Source organism: Plodia interpunctella, chromosome 8 (genome assembly GCF_027563975.2).
Source record: "Plodia interpunctella isolate USDA-ARS_2022_Savannah chromosome 8, ilPloInte3.2, whole genome shotgun sequence".
NCBI lineage: Eukaryota > Metazoa > Arthropoda > Insecta > Lepidoptera > Pyralidae > Plodia > Plodia interpunctella.
Genome location: NC_071301.1, coordinates 363,958 through 386,489, shown reverse-complemented (window position 1 = coordinate 386,489; position 22,532 = coordinate 363,958). Strand labels below are relative to the sequence as shown.

Here is a 22,532-nt window from a genome sequence, read left to right as displayed (position 1 = left end):
TATTATACGAATTGTGGTAGTAACAATGCTTATTCCATCGTCCTAGATGAACGACGACACCATACATAACAGAATGCTACGCTATGCGTATATGTGTGATTACGGCAATAACACGGCCACGAGTAAATGACTAATGATACTGAAGCATCGAATAACGTCGTATATTACGGCGTTTGTCGCTCACATAGGACGCCGGGTAAATCCGCTTAGCGGTACTCGTAACAGCCACATACTTTTGAAAGGAATTGTAAAGGAATTCGGGGGATTCCCACCACTTTTTGAAAGAAATTCGTATAATTTTAATGGAAGCGTTCGAATTGCGATGGAATTTTTTATTGTTCTCTGTTTTTGGCTGTACTTTGTTTTTATCGGCGGAATATTTTCACCTCGCAAACATGTTTTGCAACTATTTATGAAAGAAAGAAAGAAAATGATTTTATTTGATATCACAAACTTAAGTATTTATATACAGGATTTCATAATTTGGGCGTATTTGTGTATACCAAAAAGGCTTCCTCTCAGCATAATGTTGCGGTGATGACCACAACGCTGGTCTTCCGAGGACACCTTTACAAAATTAAAATTATATAACTACTTAAAAGTTCAAAACAAAAATATAAAACAAGCACACTAGGGAGGCGCTACACTGTGTCTAAGTACAGTAAGTATCTATTTATGATCTGTTTATGAGCCTAGGGTTAGATTTCATCTCCCCATCTAATTTTCGGTCAGCCCTGTCTTCTGATGTCCAGTCTTATTTTCTTCACGATTATGAAACAAATGAAAACAAAACAAACATTAAAATAATGAAGTCGCGTAAAGAACTTCGGCGCACGAACCAATAGCCTCGTAGCTTCGTAGCACTTCGTAGCACGTAGCCACAATAACTCGTAGCGCGCGTCAATTCAAACAACTCCATCTCTGAGAGAGCTCATTTTAATGTCAAATGTAATAAGTTTTGGACGACGAACGAAACAGATAGTTAAAATACTAATTTCCTAGAAGTTTGCCGTTGAAAATAGGACACGTCGCTTTTCGTAGCGCGTAATATCGTGTAATAGTACAACTTGAAGGCACCTCTTCCGATCTATTGTTTAACTATTTAGTTCACTAGTGTATATGCATCAACTTGTAATGCGGTAAAGTTCTGTTGACACTATGGTGCAACGGAACATTGTTATGTCAGATGCCTTAAGGCGACTTGAATAATATCTGACGCCATTAGCGTTAGTGATTGTACTCAGCTAGTACAGTCGACCGCAAGTTACCCCACATAGTATTTTGTGCCGCGGTGCAAGTAATTTTGGTAGGTTTATAAGCTGTCAACTCGTAATGACGCGATTTTATTGAAGTTTATTAATTTTTCACTTATTATTTTTGTTTCGTTACTTTATTTTTTTTTTTGTCTCGGATGTTCATCTATATATGTATTTGTTATAAAATATAGTATCGTTGAGTTAGTATCCCGTAACACAAGTCTCGAACTTACTTTGGGGCTAGCTCAATCTGTGTGATTTGTCCTGATACTCGTATATTTACTTATTCATTTATTTTTGTATATCTTTAATCTACCATTACATGAAATAGACCGCCATAGAATAATCGTAATGCAGTCTGCAACAACAAGTAGTCAAATGCATTAATGTAACAAATAAAACATTTGTTGGTTTGAAAATAGTGTAGTGTTTGTGTTACCCGCGGAGACTTTTAATTGGCTCTCTGTTTCGAGTCACTTCTTTATTTTTGTTACTTAGCTGTAAGTATTTCTAAACAGTAATAAATAACCAGTTGAATTTAGTTCGTAGCACAAAAGATGTCGACTTTCGTAGCGTTTAGTTCGTAGATCATAGTTGCGATTACTCGTCATATCGAATGTGTTATAGTTAACACTGGTGTCAGACTTTATTCAAGTCGCCTAGAGGCATTTGACATGACTTCAGGACTACTTACCGCCATCTAGTGGCAGGTAGTCGCATACACACTAGTGAACTAAACTGTCCACCAGTGCGCAGGTTTCCTCACGATGTTTCCCCTCACCGGAGGCAAGTGGTGGTCTATGAAAATATACCGTCAAGACAACGCGACACTACTGAGACATTTCAGGGCAAAAAAACTATTTCAGTATCAAAATTGAATATTAAATTACAAACGTGATTTGTTGTCAAAACTTTTTGATTTATCGGCATCGAGTTCCAATCCAATTTCGGCCGAATCTGAAATGTCGGCGAACTCTCACTTCTTTTTTAATTTTGTAACTTTGAACTTGGTTTGCCTTAACTTATTTAGGCTGTATTACTTGTTGGGCCTGATTTACATCGATGGGTTTTGTACACAACCGTTCAAAAAGGAGAGAAGTTATGTTTTCAAGTATTTATGCATGCGAGTTTCTTTGCTCCACCGTAACTTGTAATCGCGTGACATATCTAGGTGTCATTTTGCGCGGTGTCCACAAATTATATAACTATATAGACAACATTCAGAGACACGTACAATTTTTTTTTTATAATAAACTTATAGAGATTTTTATTAACTTTATTGTTAGGAAATAATATCTTATTGTAATTTTTTAGAGCAGGAAAAGGCCTATAAATTTCTCCTTTTTTAAATAGTATTAGAAATTTAGTAATTTCATTTCGTAAAAAGATGTACGAGAAAATTGGCAAAATGAACCACTCAACGGCACACGTTTATTATTTTCACAGATTATATATTATCTTTTTGGCTCAGTGTCCCGCACAAAAACAAATTTTCAAGTAAGGTAATATTATCAAGATAAGGCACACCCTAAATCTCTGAGAGGGAAACTTTGTAAGAATCATAAAAGCTCTTGAATAGAAACTAAAGCCGCCTTCTGGGCTTTCGGCGCGACTCTCAGCTCTGGGGGAGCCGGTGACCAGTCTTTTTGTAAACGCCCTCCTCCTTGCCTCGTGTCCTCATTGCTGAGGATCGTAATCCTCATATGCACTATGTTCCGCTATTCGGATGTAGGCTCCGCTGGCTTTGCCTTGAAGAGCCCGGTAATACGTACAATGGTAATGGATACCCAAGTGATTAAAATAATAAATTTTCTGACGACCTCGGTGGCGCAATGGTAAAGTGCTTGCCTCTGAACCGTGAGGTACCGGGTTCAATCCCCGGTCGGATCATGATGGAAAATGATCTTTTTCTGATTGGCCCGGGTCTTGGATGTTTATCTATATATACAAAATATAGTATCGTTGAGTTAGTATCCCATAACACAAGTCTAGAACTTACATTAAGGCTAGCGCAATCTGTGTGATTTGTCCTTATATACTTATTTATTTATTACCCAATATGGTCTAGTCTGAAATAAAATTATTCGTTTCATTTCAATTCTTTATAGTCGTATTCCTCAATAGCTGAGGGTCGTGGTCATTACGTGGAATGAAACACACACAACAACTTTCTTGGCATTATTAATGGAGTGGTTTGCCATTGCCATTGCCTTCTCCATTTCACACACGAGTTAATAATAATCAACCAGTGTGCAGGTTTCCTCACGATGTTTCCCTTCACCGGAAGCAAGTGGTGGTCGATGAAAACTACATGAGTCAGATTAGTATACAAACTTATGTGACACTAGTAGGATTCGAACCTGGGACTTTTCGACCCATAGGCGGGCGTTTTAACCTTTACACCACCACCGCTTCATTTCGTTCACTAATGTACAACAAGTAAAGCCATACTTTTGTCCATGTGTCAAAAACAAACAAACTGTATGGGGGTTTGTATGACAGTGGGCACAAGTGACGTCACAAATGTTGCAGTCAAAAAGCGCTTTAATTATACTTTAACGAGAACAAAAAGTACTAAATGTTAGTATAAGTAAAATTGATCAATTAAAGTTGCATTTGATTATCGTGCTTCATTGTGTGAATGTATTTGTATAAATATTTTATTTTATACGCAGGCATACGCGCACCACGAATTAACGTCTTTGTGGACTTCAACTGGACATCTGGGTAGGAGTGGGCACCCGTGGTCTTGTCCCAATTTATTAATATAGAGGGCTGTGGTGTAAATAACGTGGTATAAAAAGTATTTCACAGTGTGCTGGTGCGACAAAACAATATCGCTTGTGATTTTTACCTGCTATTCTTTTTGTTTGAACTGACATGAAATAAATTGCGTATCAAATGGAAACGGTATATACGCTGCCGTATGTTTGTTATTTGTGTCTGAAATCCATTAATACCCATTTCGTGTTCTGTCTTGTATTTTATTTGATTTCGTAATTGATTTATCATCTCCGCCCGACATAATAAATTCTCCTATATTGATAAAGATTGCAAGTTTCGTTTCTCTCTACGTTAGTATTTTTCTATATATGCTGTCTTGTTATTCGTTGATCCAGCTTTCTCTTGTAATCAATAATAAATGATATCAATATAGTTAAAAAATCATAAATATCAAAACCGCATCAAAGTCCGTTGGCGTGGTTTTAAAGATCTAAGGGATAGTCATCGGGAACCAAGTTTGTTTTATGTTAGGTAGTGATAGTAATTTTATGTTATTTCATATGAAAACATCGTGTCTCATTAAGTGCTTTAGCATTCTTGGTAAATGTTAATATACAATCATTATTATTTCGGGTAAAACTCTCTTAATACCGTGCAAATTTTTACTCAATTCTAAACTGTTATTACATAGCAAACTGCTCTAACAAACAATTGTATCAGTGAGACGTAAACTTTAACGTTTAAAGGAGACCGGAATATGAGTTGTGTGTCTGCACAAAAGTTGGGAATTGTGGGAAGAATCCGCACTGCGCCATAGCTTCAGAATATCTTACGATCTCGCGAAAGATTTGCTAGATAACACTCCTTTTGATCGTCGGCGTTTCTTGAATGCAAAAAAATAAATTTATGTTGTACGAGTATAAGTCCTGTTGGGGACTAAAGTCGTAGTTGAGTAGAATTCTTAAAAGATTTACATTGATGTTATTATAGGGTGTCTGTCTGCGGCTAACTTGTGTCTATCTAATCCTACCTTGGCTGTGAGATATTGGAACGTCACATATTCTTCTTCTTAGCATGTCGAGTCGGCTAACTTTGTGGTGAACCAATACAATACCATCAAAAGAGGTCCTTCATTGTGCAGGTGGTAGGTCATATGGGGCAGGACGATAAGTGTGTCGTGGTTTGGGGAGACGCACCACATTGCAAAGCAACAACGAAAACAACGTCGTTATATTTAAATCTGCGGACATCATTAATTTGAATAACTTCATGTGTCTGCTATGAGTGGTATAATATTTTATAGCCTTTTCGTGTTAGGTTTAATTACGATAATACCCAAGATCTAACAAGGGCTCAGTTTTGGTAAGCAATTGATTTTACACAAAATATCGTATATCAAACGTTCCTTAACTTAATTGTCTCAACTCATATTTCGCGACAGGATCGATAAACGAAATTTAATGCTTTGAACGAAATTGTCTTAACCCTGTATTGTTTCCATTTCACACAAAGTATCAATTGTCGCAACATCACATGTTTGATATAGGTACATTTTTCTATTTTTAATGATGTATGTAATTTCAAATATTAAAATAGTTTTCGCAGCGAGCGACACGTCAGCGTTGCTATCATCCTACAATCAATTAGGGATCTTCAAGGCAGGAGTGAATAGTAATTTTTTTGAGCTTGCGTTTAGCAAACTAATTCATTTTCGCTTCCGATCATGCTGATGTCAAACGCACACGATTTTGTTAACAAATAAAATAAAAGCGTCCTATTCACATAGAAGATACATCGCTTTGCTACCAATTTACAATTTTAACCGATTATTGGTTATCTAGACTCACAGTATTGGAACGTGCAATGACGTGCAATTTACAAATCGAAGTTCCAGTAATTACAGCGTCAAAGAGATATAACTTACCTTGCAATGTGTTAATATGCAATTGATATGCAAAATTACTATGTGCATCATGAACTATCACAACTGCGCATCTGTAGCTATTTGTCTATCATTAAGATTATTGCAGCACTGACCCAATATATCCACATCTGCTCGGCCGTTTCAGACGCGATAGCAGACTGCAGTGTTAGATTATGTTAATCACTTGACACGTTGGCTTACGTTGGATCGCTCGAGATTGGCGCCAAGTAAAATGTGCTCCAAAATTATTATATTCAGTAAAATGATATTTTTTGTTTTTGTACGGAATACGTACGGAAACGAGAGTGGAGACAGTAAAAGGGAAATGCTTATCTGAATGTGCTACAAGTTTTATCTATGTGCACGCTCTATACGACTTTAGTGGCATAGTATTATTTATTTATATATGGGCGGGGCGAAAACAGAGTCATATCGTGTGACTTCGACATTTATTTATATCGTTAACTAGCTGCGCCCCGGGGCTTCGCTCCCGTGGGAATTTCGGGATAAAAAGTACCCTATGTGTTATTCCAGGTTATTTTCTATCCGTGTACCAAAAATCATAACAATCGGTCCAGTAGATAATTCGTGAAGAGTTAACAAACTTATTTTCGCATTTAATAATAATAATTTCGGACATAATCCATAGTAAATGCTAGTAACAATGTTCTTAAGACTATGTTAGTAACTTATTTAAATTAATCTAAATGAATTTGCAATATTAGTGGGATTAGTTGGGATTTCCCTTAACAAGACTTGACTTGAGATTACCTTATGGCTAACCAAACTTGTGTCCTTTCCAGAATAATTATTCTGATTCTGTGATTCTACATAAAAACTGCACTAATTAGGCAAAAGCATAAATTATATTTACACTGTTATGTTCTGTACACACACATATATATAATTAAACATTGTTACAAAATGCAAGTCTAGATACTATTACCCAACAATTTATACGAAGTCTCACGAGTGGTGCACGATATTCGCCGGTTCAAAATAATTTCGCAATACCGTAAAATTTTATGATAACGAGCGTGTATTTCTAACACAGTCAGTATATTTTTTATTTGTAAATTATAAAGAAGTTTAAACTTACAAATTATATATTATGCCAATATCGAATATAAAATTAACTACACATACACACTTAAGCTATTTGTTAAAATTAGAAATTAAAACTAAAATAATAATTATTAAATTAATTTAAATAAACAATTGACACTAAATCGCCGTCGTCGTGCGGTAAAGTTCCCAGAAGGCTGGCGATATTTCCTCTTTGTATGGCCAAATATAAATAAAAGAAAATTATTTCAGTCAGTATTATATTGCTTGTTATGCTATAACACCCCATATTTATACTGTAAAAATAATTTTATTTATTCGCAGAGAATCATTTTCCAATTTATATATATGTCACGGGAAATAGTTTACTATTTATTTTAATACAATGATTTGTCGATATATTTTTGTTCCTATTGCGATGGTATTCTGGTTATTAATCATTGAGTTTATTACGTACAGTTTCTATTTAAACTCATATATTGAGACTATACTTTATGTTTAACGTCTTAAGTTTTGACAGGAGTTAATACCACATTTGAAATCTCAAAACTCATTAAAAAATTATGATAAGAATGGCGAAGATCGTGCGAATTGGAGATAAAAAGTATAAATTCGGACTGGGCTCCGACGATGAGTGAGAAACTTTTTGATATCAATTTAAAAGTGATTATTTTTCAAAAGCCCCCGATAGCTTGTTTGTTCCGTGGGCAACAAGCCGCCCTTTTGTTCGGACTTTTTACGAGCTTTACAAATTATGTTAATCACTCCGGTTAATTGCTGGTTAAATTAAGGTTTTTATATTTCTCTAAAGGCCTGCATCTGTTGACGGTTTAGGAGGAATTAGAAAAATTATTTAAAAAATGCGGTGGCTCGCATAGGAAGGATCCAGTCACAAGCCGGTTCAAACAAAATGTACGTAGTAATGTAGTACGTAACGTTAATGGATGCCAGTAGTTTGTAGCTTTTTGAGCAATGACTATTTAATATAAAGTTTGAAGTAAAAAAGTGCCTATGAAGGTCTAGTTTCTGAATAAATGATTTGATTTTGAATAGTAACGCACGAACTTTTAATACAGATATTAACACGCGCATCGCTACATATTACTTATTTGTATTCCGCACCAGCATTTCTATCAATAGTATGTGCGTACATGTTTTTTTGTTAATACTTTGTTACACACAGAAACTCGTAACGTAAGAGTATATACTTACTTTTAGACTTAGTTAATATATTTACTTGTATACCGTAATCACTCAAACGCGTCATATCGTGTCTTACATCTTCTCGTCGCTTACGTAGGATGTCGGGTGAGATTGCAGTTATCAACTTGTGGAATTTCAGCTTCTAAGTACAAGCTGAATGCTTAAGCGGTTCAATTTCCGGCATTCGAGATTATTCTGAAAACTAGACTGAAAATTATATGTTTATGTGTGTGCGCGCTGAAGGCTTAATATGCATGTGTGTGTATGAGCTCAATCTCGGAAATTGCGGTGCGCTAAAAACTAACAGTTAATTTCCGCTGCTAGCTGGTTTGCTAAAATATTTGGTGTAAGTTCCTGGATTTTGACCTAGATACGCTAAATGCTGCGCTGAATTTCTCGTTTATATTAGGAGATTATAATTTTTGGATAGTTTTGCATAAAAATACTTTTGAAATGAGCCGAAGAGCACAAGTTTAGGAAGTGCTTCTGAAGTCCTGCTTCATTATATATACGTCGCATAAAACAAAGTCGCTTCCCGCTGTCTGTCGGTCCCTATGTATGCTTAGATCTTTAAGACTGCGCAATGGATTTTGACGTGGGGTTTTTTAATAGACAAAATGTTTCAAGACGGAAGTTTTGTACGTATATGACATGCATATAATATTTCACCCGTGCGAAACCAGGGCGGGTCACTAATAAATCGACATTTACGTCAAACGATCACCCCAACCATCAGTCAAATTGAATTTAATGCCAAAGGGGACAGCTTATTTGAAGCTCAAAGCGGGAACGGGTATCGTAATTACACCACTTGGCATGTCGTTAGTCGCCATTATTAAATCAATCTGATTTGAATCATTCTAATAAATCCCAACTATAATATAATAAATGCGAAAATAGGTTACTTTGTTACCCCTTCAGTTGTTAACCTCTCAATAAATCTTCTTGAAATATTGCATACATGTATTGGTTACCCATCATCCCGGACTGTTCCCGTGGGAAAATAACGCGGGCGAAGTCGTAGGCGTAAGCTAGTGATGAATAAATTGGATAATAAGAATCGTAACTACATCTTCTAAGTAAGATAGTATATATAGCCATAACTCTTTGTATATTGTCGATTGCTTCCCCGACTATTCTATTTAGCGGTCATCCTCCATCCACAGGATCCTTGTTCCTAAGTTTTCATTCTACATTTAGCAATGGAGGAGAAAAAGTAGTTTTGATTGTCGATGATTGAGTATTGTTGTTTTTATCTTTGGTTGTTAATGACTTGATTTTTGTTCGTCACCATTCGCGCTCTATTTGTGTGCTCCAATAATTGGAAGCAGCAATTTTATAATAACTTTTCTATTCATTTAAACTATCTTATATATTAATACAATACAAAAATTCTTTATTGCACAAATTAATTACATAGATAATTAAATTAATACATATACATAAGTACAAAATCACACATAGCATGACATTATGATATATGGCGGCCTTATCCGCTGTAAGCAATTTCTTCCAGACAACCTTTTGGGAAATTGCTAGACGAGGAAATACAGAAATGCGGGTCGGATTAAACTGAAAATTGTAAAAATAGACTTAAAAATATACTTAAAATAAATATATGTGTACATCAGCAGATAAACCCTCGCGCGTCTCACGCCCTAAAGTAGTCAACTAACACGAGCAAAATATACTTTTAAAAAAACATTGTTTCTGAAATACTTTGTACAAAAAAGTCAGTAATTCCACCGTAGCTCCCTGTGTGGAAACAATATCGGTAGAATTTCCGATAAACGAATAACTCTGACAGAGAGCTTTATTGGAAAGCTCTTGTGGATGTTTTTGACCAATTCCTTTCAATTTTTGAAAGCTCTGTTAGTATTTATTAGTTCCTTTTTTGATGTACGAACGTTTTTAATGAAACATCGTTAATGAACATTGTAATATGGGTTTTTGTTGAGAGTTGGTGAACATGATTAATATCTGTTACTTTTACATGTTGTAATTCACTTATGGTTAAAATAAATGTAACTGTGGCGGACACACGACTGCTTTTACACCAGTTGGTAGTACTAACAATAAAAGTTCAGTGGTTAAGAGAACTGTCTTGGTGAGCGACCCCACGCCTCGCTCCCTACTCGATTCCAGAATTTTTTCATCTCACTGTTATTTTCAAAATTCAAGTTTTTTTTATTTCACGTTCACTAACTTAACTAAGGGTGATTTGCATCAGTCAACTTTGATGTTAATTTTAACCTGTGCACTGCCTGTTGTTTGGACAAAATTTACTTTGCATATTTCTTACTTGCATTGACTGGAGTAACTCACCCTAATATTTACAAAAATATGACACAATCACATAATATAAATGTCACTACAGTATGTTGCCGTGAATATATAGAATATATATTTCAAATATTTTGGGATCATTAAGGAAGACTTAAGTGCTTTAACCCAAGATAAAGAGGAAGAAAGAAAAAAGGGACTCAGAAAGCAAAGAAGAAAGAAAGCAAGAAGAATGCAGGAAGAGTCAGGGCGAGCCTTGCGTGTGCTCTTATTGGTAGTGTGGCTGATAATCTATCATAAGACACACGCGGCTCTCTCTGCCTCTCTCACCGCGTCAGGGAAGAAGAGAGAAGACATTGCAGGACTGCTCGACGCCACATAAAATGGTTTCTGGGGAATTGCACTGTAAAAATACAAATTTGAAGTTATGCTAAGAGGTTCTTTATACATAAGTACACTAAAATCTCTGCACTAAAAATGGTTGCCTGTAAAGTCGGTTTTACGGGCGAAGATTTTACGTGACAACGTCTTCTTACGCGCGCGGCAGACCGATCATAGTTGAGTGGGAGAGAGACGCAAGGCATTCGGCGGGCCTCTCTCTCGTTCGGTGACTCATCGTAACGTTACCGGGCGTTACACTTTTTCATAAGTGACTCCCAGCCGCAACCTAATTTAAGACGTTGTCACGTCAAAAATTGCTCTCCTTCTCCTCTCAAAATCAAGTGATTTATTTATGCATAACATTTCAAACATTTCATTCACTCGTTCATTTTGAATTTCCTTCTTCCCGTCTTGTCCGCTTTACCACCACTCGTACTTTACCTCCCTTTTCAATGCAAACGAAGTTGCAGGCAAAAGCTCGTTTTTCGTTAACTATAGTCTTATATCGTTGTAGTACTGATTATATTCTCAAAGTTCACAGATACTTTTGAAATAAAATTTTGAGTTAAACGAATTCCAAACAGATTCAACGCCAAACTTTGTTTTATATGGATTTTATGTCCATGTATCAAATGTGTGTATGTATCAAATATGAACACGAAACGAGAAATTCCATCAAAAACATTCGCTCAACATATTGAAACCTCGCATTCTCATTATCGCATATTTCGACTGCCGACTGATTCGCGTTTTAATTATGTTGCGCTGGACGTTCCACTGTATTTGATCAACTATTTGTTGTGAAGCGACATCAAACGAATTCCTATTTGTCATTTGTCAGTTAAAATTCGATATCCTTTGTCTCACTGATACTCTCATTAATGGTTGTGTTTCGTTTCCGATAAACGCTTGGTTATCGTTGGCTTTGTAAAAAACTTTCTTTTTTGTGTTTTCATCTGGTATTCGATATATTTTGGTCTTGACGACGGTTCAACTTATAATTATTATAAGTTAACTTATTCAGCATACATATTTGTCGTTTTTTTATGTTAAAATTCTATTTCAATATTTTTGTGACTGAATTTTGCTAATAAAATTGTTTTTAAAACAAAAAAAATGTGATTTTAGCGTCTACTCAATGCTTATTTTGTAATGAAATTATTGCGATTTCTGCCAAGTTTCTTGAAATTTCTTGTAGAAATTCAAGGCAAGGCAAGTCGAAAACGAGTTTGAATATTAAAAAAATATGTAAAATGGATTTCCTGTATCTCAGTTTTCTGATGCGGCGTGAGATCGTCAAATCGGATTTAGTCGTTTGAGAGGCGGATTCAATCCTTCTTCCTCCATATTTTCTTGTCATGTATCTGTTTATAATATTAGATTTAGCATTCGTATGTCGCAAGAGGGTAGTTGTGGGTACAAAATGAAATATTACTTTATAAAACACGACAATCAAATGTCACTTTAATTAAAACATTTAGTATTGTTTTGTTCTCATTAAAGTATAATTAAAACGCTTTTCGACTTCAATGTTAGTGACGTCACTTGTGCCCACTGTCATACTAGTTATATAATTTTTTGTTTGACACATAGATTATGACATTTGATGAAAACACCCTATTACATCTGCCACCAGGTGGCGTTGTTTCCTAAAAATAATATGAATGAATTGGTTGTTTCTAGTTTGTATCTATCACAGCCGAAGCAGGTGGGTTTAGGTAGGAATCACAAAATAATATAATTCTGGTAAGCCCGTATAGAAAACAGAATCCCTAGCCCATCCATTGGATCCCTTTTTACGATATGTGCAGGATGAAGAGATACGGCTTTAGGTATGTCGGTCATATGTTTTTATAAGCCGGTCGCAAAAGGATACGATAGTCTTATCAATGTTGATTTCCGGCAAAAATCGGTGCAGCAGTTTTGAGTTTATTATTACAAACAAAAATACCAAACTCTCATATACAAATTTTACTCCTAAATTTCATTGAAATAAGTATTTAATAGTAGTTTTTGAAGCAACAATACTAAAATGTAAGCGAATAATTTCTCTTCATAAAATTAGTATCGAATATGAATTATATTATGTGTATTTTTATTAAATAACAAAACAACGTTAATACCTAACAAAATTATTTTCCATTCAGAAGCGAAATAATTAAATTTCATCATAATATACAGTATAATTAAAATGTAATTTAAACTAACTACAATATTGTGAGTGATATATTCGAGCGCTGAAAATTATTAATTTACTCACTGCAACAAAGCGAGCAAAGGCTGTGATTAAAGCTCTACTGTTACTAACGATCCCGTTTCCGGTTCCGCTTAAGCGTGTGTCCACACTGTCCAGCTTGAAAGCTTTTAATACTTAAGGACTTTTGAAATTTTGATAAAGTGATGAAGACTTTTTCAGTTGTCCTCGTTTGCCTTATCGAATGATTTATGAGGTTCTAATGGCAGGATTATTGTACGATCACCAGCAAAAGTTCTGTCATGCTTTTGAACCTTATTCCTAGGAAATAGGATTCAAAAGTATTAATAGAAAAGGCCGCGGTGAAGTTTGCCGCGCCGCTTCTTTTCGCCTGTGCTTTACAAGTCGGCGGTAGACTTAGTTTCAAGTTAATTTTCAACGACAATAAATGATGACATCGGCACTGACATATTGTATTTTACTTTTCACTATCTTGTCGGTTCGCAGTGAGACGCAGCCAATCACTTGTGAATGTCGTTGCGTCACAATGGCGCACTGTTATTGGTTTAGCTGCATCTCACTGCGAATCGACTAGATCACGCGAGAAGTGATCTAGATATGAAAATTTACACTGATTGACTGACGTTATGTATAACGTATGTATGTTTTAAAGCACTAATCTCCTATCACTTTTCACGCTATTATCAAGTCGCAACATTATGAACACTGGTTTGTTTCACATAACCCGCGGCCTAAATCAGTAATCAACAAATTAATTTTGGCTAAGCGTTTGGTTTCGTCATCGAATTAAAATCGTCCGTCTAGTGCAGATGAAATTTGAACCTTTTGTGATGTTACGTGGGTTTTAATGGAAATCGCGGGTTAATTAGTAACTTCATGACAATAACGTCTGTTCGAAATTATTGGCTACGCGTTTGGTTTCGTCATCGAACTAAAATCGTCCGTCTAGTGCAGATGAAATTTGAACCTTTTGTGATGTTACGTGGGTTTTAATGGAAATCGCGGGTTAATTAGTAACTTCATGACAATAACGTCTGTTCGAAATTATTGGGTTTAATTAAATAATTTTACTACTTTGTTACTATCGTTTCTTTTAATTCAATTAAAACTTTAGCTTTAACTTCGTTGTTTTGCCGTTATGTAGATCAGTTTCCCTGGAAATCTCTCAACATATTTCTGTAAAATTTCTCTAGAATTTAATGCGATTACGTCATCGAGTTGTCGGTCCACTAGTTAGTGGATTAGTCGGGAACTTGCTGGGAACTTCCTAACTTAATGTGATTTAAACATCAAATATGTTTTCCACTAATGTCAGCAAAATTAGTAAAACTCCGCTCAACATTTTCTCAGCTAATGCTTGTTTATTAGTTTATTAGCGCAAACTGAACAATTCCATTATAACTGAAGAAATAAAAGTATTTTGATAAAAATGTGATGGTGGCGCTAGGGTGCGGCCTTAAAGAGCTAGTAGCCAATCGCGTGCAGTTTCTGAAAAGTCTGGCCCGGGAAGTAGGCGGGTGGACACGCGAAATTGCGATTTATCGCGAAGCCAATATCTAAATAACCATACTATCAACAATATATTTATATACATTGTAAAGGGTTTTTTGTGGAACGCTAATAAATACTTAGGGCGGGTTGCATCAATTAACTTTGACGTTAATTATAACCCACGCAGACGAACGCAATGTTATCTAAATAAAGGCGCGCAGGACAAAGTTGACTGGTGGCTGGCTGGCTTTATTTAAGGATACCCAAGGAAAGGCTATAGGCTATAGGCGACCATGTGTAACATCGCAGATGAATCTTCAAATTTTTAAAGTTTGGTTTGTATGCTGACTGTATTCGCGGCGTCACAGCCCCGATGACATCGGACATCGGGAACACGCAAAGTTGGGAGAGAGATACATATTCTTGTCTCTAGACGGTCATTTGCTTATTTGTTCTTAATGAACCTTAAACCTTAATGAATTTTATAAAATATTAGGAGTTGTTGTAACTCAAAATATACGTGTTTAAACTTATTTCTACAATAGCATAACTTCTAGTAGCGATTCACAGTAAAATCAAGTTACCGAGTGTGAGACGAGGGTGTGATTGACTGGCGACAACAATCACAAATTTAATTACGAGAAAATTGGGTCGAATTCGAAGGCGAAACCTTCTGCATGATGAACGCGCTGCGCCACTGGATCGAGATAAATATCAATTATACCAGCGGCTCGTCCCGATCATAATAAATTATACACTTAAATATAAAATTGTCTTGTGTTGTTGTCTTGCGCAAGTCCCCCATTTGTGCATACTTTTTTGTAATTTTCTGCAAAAGGTTTTAAATAAATAAAATTTTCTAATTCTGCATTTTGCAAATGGGTACAACAACTCGTCTCAAAATATAGAAAGCTCTTGAATAATGAACACTATCACAAGTTGAGCTGATAACTTGCATTTAAAGTTACGAACAAGTTCGGTCTCCAGAGAAATACGGGTCGGAATTTTGAATCCTAATTAAGTCTTGAATTAAATGGCAAAGAGAAAATTGGTAACAGGTATTAGCTTAGTTGTTCCCTTGAGATACCTGTTCCAAGCACCGAGATACAAATTTCCATAATGTCTGTAAGTTTTTGTTTCGTAACAAAATAATGACTAATATATTTACAAAAACTAAGAATACACGACTGCTTTACTCTGAATTATATTACTATTTATTGTACTGTGCGCCTATGTAGTAAAGTTTCAGTTAACATTTTTATTGTGTGTACAAGGTGTGTGTATTTTTGTGATCACCTTCATGTTCAAAACCTTAATGATACCCCGCTCGATTATACCGATCCAATTTTTTTTGCTTGCAAAGTATGGAATATAATATAGTTACCTGCCATATTATTTTTAAATGACGTCACACAATCAATGTGACACGGGGTGATGTTAAGAATAGGATTTTGTAGAAAAAAGAAACTCATATATAACCATGAATCCTGGAAAAATAACACTCCGGTTTTAGGCCTATAATAAACCCAAATTATTCTGATACACACCTTACTACTTATCCATCCATAAGGAAGGTCAGTGCCTCAACCGTGGGGACGTTTAAATGGCTGATTACGCTGATTAATTATTCTAATACTAACGGTTTTTCAATTTGCTACTTTAATATCCGTAATAGAATCCCTCACACACACAAAATAATACACACAAAAGCTATGGAAATATAACGCCTCTAAAAATACAAGTTTTCCCACTTAAAGTTACATTTTCAGTAATAACTTTTAGCATATCTCTGTAATTTTATGCAAATACGGTTTTGAAAACAACATAATGTAACTGTATCGTGAAATTATGCAAAAATATGCATATTGCCGAGTCTGTTTGCTTGGAACAGCGGGCTCTGGTTTCTGTGTTAGCAATAAAATCATTATTTGATACTAACGTCACTATTAAGTATTTTTTTTAATATTATGTCTTGCATACAAATGCAGCATATGCCAGCTATGTATGCAGTGTACAGTTGAATGGAAAATGGTGTAGAAAAGATTGCTGCAATGCGTTTGTCATGATATTTCTTAGATTAGAAGATGGTAACACAACATGAGGCCTGTGGAATGGGAGCACCATATCTTCTCGTGGGTCACCACCGGGTGATGTAATGGTTACGACGCTCGCCTGTGGACCGAAAGATCCCAGGTTCGAATCCTACCCGTGTCAGGTTTGTATACCAATCTAAATCATGTATAGTGGTTTTCATTGACCATCACTTGCTTCCGATGAAGGAAAACATCGTGAGCAATCTAGTTGATTATCATCTTGTGTAAACTGGAGAAGGCAATGGCAAACCACTCCATTAATAGTGCCAAGAAAGTTGTTGTGTGTTTTTCATGTCACGTAATAACTGCGACCCTCAGCCATGAGGAAATATGACCATGAAGAACATTCTTCTTGTGGACAATAGTATTTCCAAAGCCTGTAAAGGATTGAATAGCTTAGTTAAGAGACTAAGCGGATAGTGTCTGTGAAAGATATTAATGAAAGTTACCATTTGTAAGGCTTTAATTTCCAGTAAAAAAAACTTCGGATCGGATTATTCCCGCCGCCTCAGATAAAGGCGACTCCACATGGTCCGTCGGAGGGCAGCCATGTTGAATTAAATTCACGCGACGGTGGCGCCACTAATTGGGAACTACGGTCGGACGTCGCTATTGGCAACTGGCGCGCTCCGCTGAACCATATTATACGATGTCCGATTCTGAAACGACCTCTGCCTGTTACTACTTAGTCCAAATATTGGAGTTGCAATACAATTTTGTGAAGCAGAGATTATATATATACATATACATTTGATGTACTAACTTTAAACACTACAATTTTCTATTTAATTATTGTATAAATGTAGAATTCTCTATTGTATTTCTATTTTATTGTTCTCGTGTTTAATATGATCATATCACCCACACTGTTCTACTTATTATATACCTAGTTCAAACATAGCTCACAAGAATGCAGGTGCTCATTCCAACTAAGCGGTCAGTCCAATTACATAAACAAAAACGGAGTTCATTCCGTTAATTAAATTCAAACAACAATGTGCTTTTTGTAAAACGACGTGTCTTTTGTGTCATCTCTCTTTCCTCTTTGTGAATATGAAAATGTGGTCTTTGTGCTGCGCCGAGCGGGCACAAAGGGGGACCGCAGGCGCGTGTGGTGTGGTGTACCCTTTATTGCTTTTTTTAATTCGCTGCACTGCTTTCTAGTGAAAGCAACACGTGACCTTGGCTTCGGGTCCTTTTTTTTTATTGTTGGTATTACGACTTGTATGGGGTTTTTATTTTTACTACTTTTGCGCTTCATTGCCCACACGTAAATGCTTTTTCGTAGATACTATACCGATTTACTGACTAATTTCTAGGCTAATAATGACATAGATTTTGATCATTTTTTATTCAACGCGTTTTGAAGTCCCTGAAAATCACCTACAAAGGTCAAAATCTTGACGTGATTTTAAACAGACGAAAATACAAATATGAAATGAAGTGAAGCTTGGCAAATAGTTCTACTAAAATAAAAGAAAAATGTACACAAACATTTCAAGAAAAGTATTGTTTTTGCAAAGACTGTGGAGTTTAAGTAAAAAGTTTCCGGGAAGCGGGCAACAAGACGGGCACAAATTAGCTCCGGCAAAGGAATTGTGCCGGGCTGGCTATATCGAGTTGTTGTTGGGAACAAACTGGAACAAGATTACCGTGCGACGCGGCCATTATTGCCAATTCACTAAGGCCTAAAATCCGTTTGTGCCCCTTCTACAGGTTATAAAGAAAAATTGTTTGCCATTTTTGATTTTTTATCGACATTTCTTTAATAGGTATTATATGAGAATATGTTAATGGTCATTAAGTTATACTATGTTGTCACTACAGTGTATGTTCTCCGAATTCAATAAAATAAATAAATCTCTAACATACAAATTATATAAGACAGCAATGGTTACCTATTTATTTTAAAGAATTATGCAATTTATCGTATTTAATATTGTCGTGTTTAATGTGACTGTCATTAATTTACAAATTTGACGTTAGCATAAAAAACGACGTGTTGGACAAATACGCGACAAGGAAAAAACGATTTGTTCAACAAGGTTCACACTTTGTCTTATCTATAGCCCCTTTCCTTACATGTTAAAATATGTGATGTCAGATATATTTTCTACATGGACGACAGTAAGCAAGTGATGGAAAGCCACCAGATGTCGCTGCTGTCCTCTATACGGCACTCCCGCGATTACTCTCACATTCCATTATATTCTCACAGACCACATCACTCTAATGGCGAGTCTGGAACTAGCTTTAGGGTTCTGCACTGGGTTTAGACGGTAACCAAAGTCATCTCAGTCCCGGTGAGAAGAAAATTACATTTTAAAATGTAATGAACTACAGGAATGTTGACGTGAACAAAAGTTTCCAAATATCGCATTTGGGTGAATTCACCCAAATGCGATATTTAGAACGAGCGATGTGAACGTCGCCGCTGGCTATCATTAGTGTTTATTAAATTGTACCATACACATTAATTAATGTAATTATCCTATTTTATAAATAAGTAAAGTACTGGTACAATGTTAATTTTAAAAATGTTTAATTTTAAAAAAATATATTTTTTATTAAAAAGAAAATGTGCGACACTAATGTAACGCCACGCGACGCGTTTAAACTGTCGTGAAATTCACCCATTTATAAAATTGTACTCAATACTTAAATATACGGTTAAGTTTATAATATTAGTATAGAACACTGAACATAAAATGATCGTTGCTCGGTTAACAAGAATATGAACGTAAAATAAAGTTTTATGATCCACAATGTGACAATGTTAAATTTACGGGTCGGTTTGAGGTTAAATGCTTTCGAGACGGGTGTTATAGGACCAAATTCTCTTAATGATGCTTATTAATTGCAAACTATGAAAGCTCGACATATTCTTCATTTTATATGTAGTTCTCGTGTATTTTTGGCTTTATTATGATTTTTAATGGAGTACCTACTGTCTTTTAAAGTCAGATAGTAAAAGTAATTCTCTTGATAAAAACTTTTGTCTTTGTTAAAATTTGAAAAAATATAATGACAGCGCGATCGCAGCGGCCGAAACGCTTTGAGAAACACCCATAAATTACCGCCTCTTAGAAAAGAGAAAGTTTGTATTGTGACAATGTGGAACTCCAATTTAACATAGAGCACTAAGAACTCTTTATCATCCCAGGATATTCTAGAAAGCTTTAAAATAGAGCTTTAAGGGAAAACTTTGCACTTAATTCGTCCGCCATCAAATGAGCTCACTACTCATTATTACTCGACGCTTTATGACTGCATAAAAGTTTAACTCTACCGTTTATGTGTTTCGAGTAATTTTCGTTGTGATAAGTTTAAATAAATATACTTTAAAGCGGGGTTATATAAATATACTTTAAAGCGGTATTTTTAATTAACGTATAATTATAAACTCATTTACAAAATTATTGTTTTATTTGTGGTACAGTCTTCAAGATAAGCCATATTAAAATTCACGGCCTAAAATACAATAAACGAAACAATTAATGTCTTTAAAAGAAAATTCTCGCCACGTGTCAATCAACTTCCTGCGAAAGACATTGGAATCTTGGAGAAATGATTCTACGACTTCTTGAAAGGCCGGCAACGCTCCTGTGACGCCCCTAGTATCGCAATTGTTTCTGGGCAGCGGTGATCACTTACCATCTGGTGACTCAATTGCTTGTTTGTTGCCATATTCCATAAAATAATTATCCATTTTAGGCTATATTTGCAAAAACCAATTATCTTTACCACGACCTTATTCCCGCATTTCGAATGTAATTTAAAATTATGTAGAGGTGAATTAAGATTTTAAGCGCGACGTTCTAAATCTAAATTAATTTAACGCGACGCGAAACAAGCGTGTATGTAGGTGGCGTGGGCGTCGCCGAGACGAAGAACGTCTCATTTGACGGAGACGTTTCATATTTTCACGGCAGCTCCGTGTAATAACGTTCCGTTATACTTTTCTCGCTATAACAAATTTTAATAATTTACTCTCGTTTCTTGAAGTTATATTAAGATGACATTTTCCAAATTGAATGAAATAACATCAGTTTAATAAAGAATGTACATACGATATTAAATAGATTATTTACGTACATAAAAATAAATGGTTCTTTTTATCTAGTTATTTAATTAAGATGATTTTATTCAAACTATAATAATCGCTATGTTATTAATGCTTTTAGCATTAACTCCGCCCATTCTACCGATTTCATAAATAAACTTTGAATAAATAAGTATATAAATAAATAATAAGTGTCCTTATACCACAGTAAATAACTCTGTAAAATGTCTACTGAGGAGCCTGCCGCCCACAGCACAGGGGGTCTGCAGCGGGTGTCAGCCCACAATATTATGTCATGTAACAATTATTTACTAATAAATAAATTTTTCATTTTTCATTTTTTTCAAGTCCCACACATGCAAATAAAAAAAAATATTTAAATAAACATTATCATTATTACTCGGTTATCATAAACTTATAAAGGTAATACGATGTACCAGGGCCTCATAAACGGCGGAGCTAATCATATATTGCGCGCTGAGCGGCACCACCACACCACCGGTGCGGTGTAATGAGCTATAACTTCAAGGATCAAGCGTGCTTGCGCGCGCTAGATAGCGATGCGGACCGTACATTAATTTTATTTGTTTAATGTTTAAAGTTTGCCCGCAAAGGATGTATTTTGGCAGTGCTGTAAAATTTATTACAAGTATAGAATAGATTACAACATTAACCTACAGACAAACGCTGCCTGGTGCGCGTAGACACCTACGCCCACCAGGCAGCGTTTGTCTGTACAGACATGGCTTTAGTTATTTAAATATTTATAAATAAATATTTAAATATTACATACATGATTTGTTTGTTTGTTTGTAATAATTTTATAGTATTTGCAAAAATAAGAACACAAATTGAAACTAATACAAGAGTGTCAAGCGAAACAGCGGACTTAACGTATGTCCCTCCATAGGTTTCGTACATAGGTCCGCTGTTTCGCTTGATTCTCTTGTCAAAGTTTACTGGTGCAACCCGCTCTAAAACTATATCCCTAAACTTATCCTTCTTCTTTAAATTAATAAAGTAGTTATTAAACCGCCTTTATTAATCGGATCCGCAATACAAGATTGAGTGTTATACGTCCTTCAATAACTGATGTCATTCAAATTCAAATAATTTATTCAGAAATTAGACCTTTCAGGCACTTTTCGAGTAAATTTTTATATTAAATAGTTATTTCTCACAAGCTACAAAATACTGGCATTTCGGAACGACCACTGCTGAGAAGAAATGCCGAAAGAAACTCATTTGAACAGTGTTGGTCCCTATCATGCCAGAAGGGCTTACCACTGATCATTTGAATTATTCAAATTAGTATGATGTCAAATAATACCAATTTGAATAAAGAATTTATCTAATCTACCATTTCAGTTTATTTATTTTTTGTATCTATGTCCCCTGTAGACTAGCGCTGTTTAAAGAATGAGGCGTTCGGACAAGGTTTGATAATCCCTATGTTACTGCTGGCTGAATGTTTGATGTCAGTACAAATAGTGCCGCCACGAAGCTCGAGGGCGCTGATTTCCCCCAGGGCCGAGCTTTCGGCACGTTCGGGAAAGCTGTTTGAACAGAGCTTTTTGTGCGTGGAGGTCAGCGGGGCACGCGACAGCTCTGGTGGTTTACCTAGGGTTTTGTCGTGATTTTTCATGTTGTCACTGTTCCGTAAATACTAATCTTCAAAAGGTAAATACTAAGGTAATACTGGGATTATTTCCTTGTGTGTCTGTCGCTCTGTCAAGAACCTAGACTTATTACCAAGAACGCTTAGTGGTATTTGAAATGTATATCTACTAGTTAAATTTACAGTCTCTTTTAGTGAAGAAATCAAACTTGTGAG

General features: G+C 35.6%; 1 protein-coding gene and 1 long non-coding RNA gene across 10 annotated transcripts in view; both read left to right on the top strand.

The window, feature by feature from the left end:
• Tomosyn (tomosyn) overlaps window positions 1-22,532 on the top strand; it is a 214,073-nt gene that overhangs the window by 115,689 nt on the left and 75,852 nt on the right. The window lies entirely within an intron of this gene.
• Window positions 1-22,532, top strand: part of LOC128671834 (uncharacterized) — a 118,234-nt gene that overhangs the window by 90,428 nt on the left and 5,274 nt on the right. The gene's annotated exons all lie outside the window — the stretch shown is intronic.